This window comes from Orycteropus afer, unplaced genomic scaffold (assembly GCF_000298275.1).
Source record: "Orycteropus afer afer isolate SDZICR_OR568_19922 unplaced genomic scaffold, OryAfe1.0 scaffold00065, whole genome shotgun sequence".
In the NCBI taxonomy this organism is placed as follows: domain Eukaryota; kingdom Metazoa; phylum Chordata; class Mammalia; order Tubulidentata; family Orycteropodidae; genus Orycteropus; species Orycteropus afer.
In genome coordinates, this window is record NW_006921652.1 from 2,756,511 (window position 1) to 2,766,225 (window position 9,715).

Here is a 9,715-nt window from a genome sequence, read left to right on the forward strand (position 1 = left end):
CACTAAAATGAATACGTGTGCATTAAAGTTCATAATCAATAAACTACAATCAGGAGTGGAGTTAGAGAAAGTTTTATACTCACAAATTAGTCATACTCACAGCAATCATATGAGCCTGTGTTTTGAAAGACTGAGCTTGTGTTTGGGAGGAAATCACTGCAATAAGCACGTCTCATGGAGAAAGTTCCTGCTTTGCGGAGGTCAGCCAAACTCACTCTCATTATTGTTGTTGCTTGTTGGCAAGTTGATCCCAACTCATAATGACCCTGTTGGACAGAACAGAACTGCCCTCAGAGCATGAATTCCTTTCTTTACCACCTCAACAAGCTTTGTGATTATTATTGGGTATTTTTTAGTCGATCCAGACTCATAAGGACCCCATGTGACAGAATAGAAAAGTCCCATAGCATGTTCTTGGCTGTAATATTTATGGAAGCAGATCACCAGGTCTTTCTCCCATAAAACTGCTGGATGGGTACAAATAATCAACCTTTTGACTATCAGCCCAGAGCTTATTATAGTATCACTTCTCAATAAGCTTGGGGGAATCAAATATAGGAACTGGAGCCTGTTACTATTGTCAAACTTATGATTCAGACAACAAATCATTCACACCAAGAGGTTCCTGGCCCAGAGAGCTTTCTTTTATCTAAACTATATTTAAAATATCTACTCATCCATTAAAATTTCAGAGATTCTATAAAGTAATAAAAATATGTTGATGATGATGATAATGATGATAGTGATCCCAAGTGGGTTATATATCTACATCTGTCTAGCTGCCTTTTAAAAATAGAAGCTATGGCAAGGTTGATCGTTTTCTCAAGTCTCTGTTGGATGGTACAAAATGTCTGATATTTAAATCTGGGTGCCCTCCCTCACAACTGAACATGTCAGATTATTCAACCCACAATCAAAAGATTTCACTATATTGCAGGAGAAAATATTTGGGAAGTAAAACTATGTCTATAATATTTCCAAGTAAAAGAATTCATATCTGATAAAAGCAATATTTTTAGTTATGTCATATGCAAAAAGGGTACCATATAATTAGAAGTGAATTTAAGCAGAAAGACAGAAAGATGAGATGTAAAAGCAGATAATTAGTGCACTGTTATAATTAGCAAATACTTCTCAATCCCATGGTGACTGTGCTCTGAAAAGGACTCTTGCCGGTTAACTAACATTTCCTGAAAGTAGCTTTCTTCTCTCTCTTTAAATGGAAAGTTTGAACCGTTATCTCCTTGAAAATCATGCTAAAATATGTCACAAACTGATTTATGTCTACACTATGTTTTAAATAGAACTACTGCCATCAAGTCAATTCTGACTCATAGGGAACCCCACTGGGTTTCCATGGCTGTAAATCTTTACGGAAATAGATTGCCTCATCTTCCTCCCACGGAGAGACTGGTGGGTTTGAACCGCTGATCCTCTGGTTAGCAGCCAAATGCCTTACCCATTACTCCACCAGAGCTCCTTATGTCTATACTAGAACTAAAAAAAAGCAAACTTAACTGCCGTCAAGTTGATTCTGAGTCATAGCGACCCCTCCTTGGGTTTCCAAGGCAATATCTCTATGGAAGTAGATTGTCCCATCTTCCTTCCGAGGAGTGACTGGTCTATTTTGTTGTTGTTGTTGTTGTTATGTGCCATCGAGTAGGACCTGACTCATAGCGACCCCTCCTTGGGTTTCCGAGGCAGTATCACTACGGAAGTAGATTGCCCCATCTTTCTTCCAAGGAGTGGCTAGTGGGTTTGAACCGCCAGCCTTGGTTAGCAGTCAAGTGCCTTAGCCACTATGCTACCAGAGCTCCAAGGTCTATTCTGTTGTTGTTATATGCCATCTCGTCGGCCCCAACTCCTAGCGACCCCTCCTTGGGTTTCCGAGGCAGTTATCACTATGGAAGTAGGATTGCCCAAACTTCCTTCAGAGGAGTGGCTGGTGGGTTTGAACCGCCAGCCTCCTGGTTAGCAGTCAAGTGCCTTAGGCACTATGCTAGAGCTCCCAAGGTCTATTCTGTAGTTCTCTAAAATGTAAAAAATAACTATAAGAATGAAAGCAATGTTATATTTGGAAAATGAAAGAACTATAATAAATCTATATAATAACCTTGTGTTCTATATACAATTTTGAGTATAATCTTTCAAAATAGACAATATTTACAGAACAAAAAAATGACTTTCAAATACAGAGAAACAAACATTTCACATGGCCTATGGTTAATCAGTTCAAACTTTCTGAACACTGGAAATCATGAAGTTTTCTTGGGATGTATTCCAGAAGTTTAAATACTTCTAATCTTCCAGTAGATAATAATGGGAGAAAAATAAAAGAACTAAAAATTTCAAGTGAGAAGAAACGTCCTCTCATTTATTTCTCATGCCTTTCCGGCAAATGTTTAGCATAATACAAAAGATGCGGTTACAGGGAGACTTTTCCAGATTGATATGAGAACTGGGCAGGCTGAACCTCAGTATGGTTCTAAACAGTTGTGTGTGAAATGGAGATGATGCTCTTCACAGGGTTTGGGGGGGGTAAAGTAAGATAGTAGGCCTAGGAGGGGGTATGTTTTGAAAACTGTGAAATTGTTATTAAAGTAAGAACAAAAATAAAACTCTCAGTTTTATTCCTAGATCTCGAAGACTCGATAAGGATAGATAAGAAACTTTACCTGAATAATAATATTCTGAATAGGACAGGATAAGACCCCAAAATGAGCAAACTCTTACCAGTTATAGGCAACAGAACCTAAAGTAAGTCAAACACTTTCAGTCAAACTGAGAGCACCTGGGACAAGCAGTGACATATGGTGACATTCTGAGAAGGGCAACCTGACAGCAGAGCAGAGAGAAAAGACTGACTTATGAAATTTGCAACAGACTTGCATTTTTATCACTATCCAAAAAAATGTCAGTGACAATGAGCCAAGCAGGTAAACTGCAACGGTTTTTGATACTCATCTCTGCTTAAAAGTTCCCATGAAAACAGGGATAACATAGTGGGAATGGTTGTGGTATCTAGGTTAATTGGGATATATAAAGTGTAAAAGTAATCTTAAGCCACTTCTTTCAGCTTTTCTAAGGCAACTATCAAGATTTTTTGAGAATATAGTCCTCAAGAGGGGAGCTGATATGCAATTGCATGGTCTCCTAAGAGCAGGGAAGAGAACAAACCTGATTATTGCTCCTGTTTGCTCATGGCATGTACATCATTTTACAGAAATCTTTAAGACCACTGGCTGTTCCTGGGAATCATTCTTAAGTACTAGGTACATTAGAGACTTGCCACAAGAACTAGTTCATATTAAAAAAAAAAAAAACTGGGTATGTAGCTTTTTAGCTATGTCCATTTAGAATTATTGGAGTGGAAAGATTTTGATAAACAAACCAACACACAAACAGAAGTGATAGGCCAGGAAAAAAAAAAAAAAAAACTGATTAATACCAGCAATAGAAATAGACATTTTTAGAAAGTGTTTTTAATCAGTTCCCCAGTATGGGGTTAACCAACTGTGTCAGCAGAACTAAATTACAGACTCATAGGAAAGGAAAAAGCAACTAAAAAGAAGAGAATTTTGAAACAAATTCAAACTATTCCCTCCTAGGGTAAGAAGCTAAAAGCAATGAGGAAGGTTCATTGGTTGAACGCCATGGACAAATAAACCCTAAGCATATAACAGTTAAGAATATCTGAAAACATGTAATACTTTTCCACTAAATTGGGTTAAGATATTTTTAAAAATTGTTGGCCAACTATCATAGAAATGCACAAGTACAAAACAGAAGAGAGTTAAATATTCAAGGAGAAAAATGGGGATTGCCAGGTAGAGAATCACAAGTCAGGTAACTGGTTGTGGGCATTTTGGTCTATTCAGATCAGGGGTGTGGTTGGTCCTAGGAAGCCAACATTAGCTTGTTGTCTCTGTTGTTAGGTGCCATTGAATCGATTCTAACTCATAGCAACCCTACGTACAATAGAACAGTCCTGTACCATCCTCAAAATCATTGCTGTGTTTGAACTCGTTGTTGCCACTATGTCAGCTAATCCTGTTGAGGGTCTTCTTTTCTGCTGACCCTCTATACTACTGAACATAATCTCCTTCTCCAGGGACTGGTCCTTCCTGATAACATGTTTAAAGTATGAGAGACAAAGCCTAGACATCCTCACTTCTACAGAGCATTCTGGCTGTACTTCTTCCAAGACAGATTCATTCATTCTTATGACAGTCCATGGTATATTCTGTATTCTTTGCCAACACCATCATCCAAAGACATTGATTCCTCTTTGGTCTTCCTTTCTCATTGTCCAGCCTTCCTGTGCATATGAGGAGATTGAAAATGCAATGTCTCAGGTCAGGCACATATTAGTCCTCAAGGTGACATCGTGTCTTTTAACACTTTAAAGAGGTCTTCTGCGGCAGATTTGCTCAGTGAAATACATTGTTTGGTTTACTGACTGTTGCTTCCTTGTAGATCCAAGGAAAATGAAATCCTTGACAACTTGAACCTTTTCTCCATTTATCATGATGTTGCATATTGGTCCAGATGTGAGAATTTTGTACTTTCTTTATGTGAAGTATAATCCATACTGAAAGCTTACTGATCTTCATCAGTAAGTACTTCACATCCTCTTCACTTTCAGGAAGAAAGATTATGTTATCTGCATATCACAAGTTGTTAATGAAACTTCCTCCAATCCTGATGCCACATTCTTCTTCAGATAGTCTGGCTTCTTGGATTATTTTGCTCAGCACACAGATTGAATAAGTATGGTAAAAGGATACTATCCTGACGCACATCTTTTCTTATTTTAAACCATTCAATATCCCCTTATTCTGTTCAAGCAACTGTCTCTTGATCTATTTACAGGTTCCAAATGAGCACAATTAAATGTTCTGGAATTCTCATCCTTCACAATGTTATCCATAGTTTTTTATGATCCACACATTTGAATGCCTTTTTATAGTGAATAAAACACGAGTAAATATCTTTCTGGTATATTCTGCTTTCAGCCAAGATCCATCTTCTATCAGCAATGATATCCCTCATTCCATGTTCTCTTCTGAATACAACTTGAATTTCTGGCAATTCTCTGTTGATATACTGCTACAATAGTTCTTGAATTATCTTTAGTAAAATTTTACCTGCTTGCGCTTTAATGATACTGTTTGATAATTGCTGCATTCTGTTGGATCACCTTTCTTTGGAATTTGCACAAATATGGATCTCTTCTATTTAGTTGGCCCAGTAGATGTCTTCCAAATTTCTTGGCATAGATGAGTGAGTGTTTCCAGCATTTCATCCATTTGTTGAAACATTTCATTTGGTATTGTATCAATTATGAGAGCCTTTTTTTTTTTTTTTTTGCCAATGCCTTCAATACACTTTGGACTTCTTCCTTCAGTATGTCCTTCCTTCTTGATCATATGCTACCTCTTGAAATAGTTGTATGATGACCAATTCTTTTTGGTACAGTGACACTGTTTGTTCCTTCCATGTTCTTTTGATGCTGCTGGTGTTGTTCAATTTTTTGCCAATAGAATCCATCAATATTTCAAGCCTAGGTTTGAATTTTTTCCTTCAGTTCTTTCAGCTTGAAAAATGCCAAGCATGTTCTACCCTTTTGATTTTTTATTTCCAGGTCTCTGCACATTTCTTTATAATACTTTACTTTGTCTTCTCAAGCTGCCCTTTGAAATCTGTTCAGCTCTTTTACTTCATCAGTTCTTCTATTTGCTTTGGCTACTCACCATTCACTAGCAGGTGTCAGAGTCTCTTCTGACATCCATTTTGGCCTTTTCTTTCTTGAGTTTTTAATGATCTTTTGCTTTCTTTATGTCCTTAATGCCATCCCATAACTAATCTGGTCTTCAGTCATTAGAGTTCAATGCATCAAATCTACTCTTGAGATGCCCTCTAAATTTAGGTAGGATACACTCAAGGTCTACTTTGGCTCTTGTAGACTTGTTTTCATTTTCATCAGCTTCAACTTGAACTTGCATATGGGCAATTGATGGTCTGTTCTGCAGTCAGCTCCTTTACCTTATTCTGACTGATGATATTGAGCTTCTCCATCATCTCTTTAAACAGATGTAGTCAATTTGATTCCTGTATTCCATCTAGCAAGGTCCACATGTAAGTCACCACTTCTCTTGTTGAAAAAGGTTTTTGCAATGAATAAGTCATTGGTCTTGCAAAATTCTATCATTCACTCTCCAGTGTCGTTTTGATCGCCAAGGCCATATTTTCCAACTACTTTTTCCTCTTTTTTGTTTCCAACTTTAACATTTCAATCACCAGTAATTATCAACACATCTCAATGGAATGCTTGATCAATTTTAGATTTCAGAAGTTGGTTTAGAAGTTGGTTTTTAAAAAAAATCCTGCTGGCGGCCAACAAACATGAGTAATGAGTAACTGCTCATGATCATTAGTCACTGTTGTTGTTATGTGCCGTCGAGTCAGACCCAACTCATAGCAACCCCTCCTTGGGTTGTTGAGGCAGTATCACTACAGAAGTAGCTTGCCCCATCTTCCTTCCGAGGAGTGGCTGGTGGGTTTGAACCACCAGCCTTCTGGTTAGCAGTCAAGTGCCTCAGGCACTACACTACCAGAGCATTAGAGAGATGCAAATCAAAACAACAATAAGATATCATCTCACCTCAGCAATAATAGCAAAGTTCAATAGGACAGAAAACAACAAATGCTGGCAAGGTTGTGGAGAGAATGGAACTCTTGTGCGCTGCTGGTGGGATTGTAAAATGGTATAACCATTGTGGCATATGGTATGGTGTGTCCTTAACAACTTGAAAACAGAAATATCATTTGACCCAGCAATTCCATTACTAGGAAAATATCCTAAAGAGAACGAAGAGACATAAGCACACTGTGATGGTTATGTTTGTATATCAACTTGGGTAGGCCTGGTTGAGTGGCTGGGCAGCTGAATGTAGTATTCCCCATAATGAGACTGGTAATCAACTCCATGATGGAATCTACTGGGAGCAGCTGAATAGCTGCCTTTGGGTATGTGGTCTGCTTCCTGTATATAAAGGTAAGCTTTGAGAATGGTCTCTAGCCTATGGCACACTTGGACCCTGCATGTAGCCGTGTAGTTGCTCAGCAGCCTGCCATGCTCTGCCGACCGTGGGACTTACAATGGACTTAAGTTAATGGCCTGCCATGTGGTTTGGTAACTTCGGGACTGTGCTTTTTTACTTGTCAACCTTGGGTTTTTCCAGCCTCAGCAGCCAGCAGCTGTCTGAGTGAAGAAATGCCTCTAGCTCCAGTAGTCCGGGAGCAGGAGGCAGAGCTGAACCCCAAGGTTGAGGGGCTATCACCCAGCCCCTAGAGCCTGGCACTTTGAACTTGGACTTAAAGCCTCCACATTGTAAGAATAAACTCCTATTTGTTAAGGCCATCCCATTTGTGGTATATTCCTGTCAGAGCGGCACTAGGTAACCAGAACACACACCTATGTTCATCACAGCACAATTCACTATAGCAAAGAGTTGGAAACAACCTAAATGCCCATCAATGGATGAATGGATAACCAAATTATGGTACATTCACACAATGGAATACTATGCTACATTAAAGAACAATGAAGGATACTCAAATCATCTCACAATGTAGATGAGCCTGGAGGACATTATGCTGAGTGAAATAAGTCAATCGCAGAAGGGCAAATACTGTATGAGCCCATCACTGTAAAAACACAAAGAAGAGTTTGCTTAAGAAAGAGAACTCACTTTGTAGGTTACCAGGATGGGGAGGGAAGTGGAGGGATTAATTTTGGGCTAGTTGAGGACCACACGCTGACATAGGTAAGGGGAAGAATGGTATAGAAAGAGTCTGTAACCACCATGATAACATTAGGAAAAGGGAGGGGCACTGAATTGTGCACATAAGATATAGATGACAGACGCTAATACCAACCAGTATATCCACAATACTGCATTACCATTAACACCAAACACCAGGCTATAGATAAAGACATAAACACCTGAGAGGATCAGACGAGGGTCAGTGAACAGGAGTATACTCTAGACCAAGGATAGATTCAGCTGAGGTGAATCTTGCACAGATACCAGTGACACAAAATACTTGCAATCCTCACAGAAACAATAGAAGACAGACATAGAGTAATCCCTCACAGACACCCAGACACTGTGGGAGAGAGATTCAATGGATCTACCAACTCAGGACCTTAGTACTGGGGGACACCAGACTCAAATGGCACAACAAAATACATAAAAGCCTTGTTCCGCAGCCTACACTGGGGAGCAGCGACTGGGGTCTTAAAAGCTTTCAAGCAGCCATCTAAGATGCAGCTAATGGTCTCCTATCATGGGAAGCAAAGAAGAGTGCAAAAAAAAACAAGGGCATTTGGAAGCAATCAGCCACAGGACATGATGGACCTCGAGACCAGAAGAACTAAATGGTGCCTGGCTACTAATGCTAACTACTCAGGAAAGGTTCAAATCTGGAGATTCTGTAGAGAGTGGAAGGAAAAATGTGGAACAAAATCCAAACACTCAATAATGACCAGAATTACTGGTTGGATGGAGTCTGGTGAGACCCCCAATACTATGGACCTGGGATACATTCTGGGCCTGGAATAAAGCTCACTCCTATGAGCTGGCTCTCAACCCAGCAGTAAACAAGATGTACATACAAACCAGTCAACCCAGGGTGACACACCCACATACGCTGTGGAAATGCATCCCTTAAAGCAATCGACCACAGGGTACCAGAGGGGCAACATTCACATGGAGAAAATGCAGGACATACAAGAGTGCATAACTATGAGGGGCACAGGGGGAGGGCCTACTGGGCAGGGAGGGGAGGAGAATGGGTTAGGGTTGGGGATGGCAAATGGGGAGTGAAAGTAAATGATGTTGAATCTAAAACAAACTCTGCTCTGTAAATGTGCACCTAAAGCACAATAAAAATCAGAAAAAAAAAAAAAAAGAAATCCTTCCATTTCTTCATCATTGGTATTAGTGGTTGGTGTATAAATTTGAGTAATAGTTACAGTGACTGGTCTACCTTGTGGGCAAATATTATCCTATCACTGATAGTGTTGTACTCCAGGATAGATCTTGAAATGTCCTTTTTCACTATTAATGTGATACTGTTCCTCTTCAATTTGTCATACCCAGCATAATAGACCATATGATTGTCCAAATCAAAATGGCCAGAACCAGTCCATTTCAGCTCACTAATGCCTAGGATATTGCTCTTTATGCATTCAATTTCATTTTTGACAAACCCCAATTTTCCTAGATTCATACTTTGTACTTTCCACATTGCAATTATTCTCATTTTGAGTCATGCCACATCAGTAAATGAAGGTCCCAGAAGCTTTGCTCCATCCTCATCATTAAGATCAACTCTACTTTGAGGAGCATTTCTTCTTATTTTGAGAGTCTTCCAACCTGAGAGGCTCATCTTCCAGCACTGTAGCAGACAATGCTCTGCTGCTATCCATAAGGTTCTCACCAGCCAATTGTTTTCAGAAGGAGATCACCAGGTCCTTCTTCCTAGTCTGTCTTATTCTAGAAGCTCTGCTGAAATCTGTCCCCCAAGGATGACTCTGCTGGTATTTGAAATACTGGTGGCAGATCTTCCACCATCACAGTAACACACAAACCACCACAATATAATAAACTGACAGATGCTAGTAGTGCATTATTGGAAATTTAAACAT